The 829-nt window shown below is 63.8% G+C and overlaps 1 protein-coding gene across 6 annotated transcripts in view; it reads left to right on the top strand.

The window, feature by feature from the left end:
• Positions 1-6: 6 nt before the first annotated feature.
• Positions 7-829, top strand: part of TNK2 (tyrosine kinase non receptor 2) — a 38,605-nt gene continuing 37,782 nt past the window's right edge. For all 6 annotated transcript variants that reach the window (XM_015600289.1, XM_015600296.1, XM_006906142.2 and 3 more), the window contains exon 1: positions 7-750. The gene's annotated coding sequence lies outside the window, so the exon portion shown is untranslated. The remainder of the gene's footprint in view (positions 751-829) is intronic.

The raw sequence follows: 829 nt of genomic DNA, 5'->3' as shown, positions 1-829 counted from the left end.
CCGCCGCTGAGGACCGGCTCCGCGAGCTGGCCTGTGGTGCAAGAGGAGGGGCTGGGGCCCCGCAAGCAGCACCAGGAGAAGGGGGGAGGCAGCCCCGCAGTACAGGAGCGTGGGGAGGCCCGCGCCGGGGTGCAGGAGCGGGGGGAGGGGAGCCAACGCAGGCTGCTGCAGCTGTCGGAGTTTGGGGACCGCTCTTTTGAGCTCGGGAAGGGGCTCGAAAGTTCCGGGGAGCAAGGGGACCAGTACTGGGAGAGCTGCGAGCACCTCAGACGGGAGGCTGTGGTTCTAGGAGAGGCCTCGACTCGCAGAGAGAGACTCGAGCTAGTGGGGAGGGCACGGCCTGTGGGGCCCCGGGGGCCTGAGGGGGAGGGGCGCCTGGGGGTGCAGGAAGCAAATTGGCTGCCGGGGGTACAGGAGGGACAGGTGGTGCGGGCTGTCCAGGAAACATACCTGGAGGGGAAGGAGTCCCAGGAGAGAAAGGGGCATTCTGAGGGGCACAGGATCCGGAGACGCAGGCGAAGGAGAAGGTGGTAACCCACAGACTGGCTGTACAGCATCGGAATCGCTTCAGGGCCAAAGTGAGCGCAAGATGTAGGGATGTGGGAAATGGGGAACAGAAGACCTCTGTGAACCTGGGAGCGTTGGAAGCCAGTGTCCGCGAGCAGGCAGTGTCCTGCTGGATCCTCTTCTGCCACCTCAGCCTGGACATCATCGAAGCTGTGTCTGCAGGGAGGCAGCAGAAAGCAGCAGGTAAGGAAGCCCATTTCTGAGCTCAGCTGGAATTGGTATGTTTGGAAGCAGGGGGACTGCGGTTACCTCAGGAAAGAGT

This window comes from Pteropus alecto, unplaced genomic scaffold (genome assembly GCF_000325575.1).
Source record: "Pteropus alecto unplaced genomic scaffold, ASM32557v1 scaffold311, whole genome shotgun sequence".
NCBI classification, from domain to species: domain Eukaryota; kingdom Metazoa; phylum Chordata; class Mammalia; order Chiroptera; family Pteropodidae; genus Pteropus; species Pteropus alecto.
This window is presented reverse-complemented; position numbering and strand designations above follow the sequence as displayed.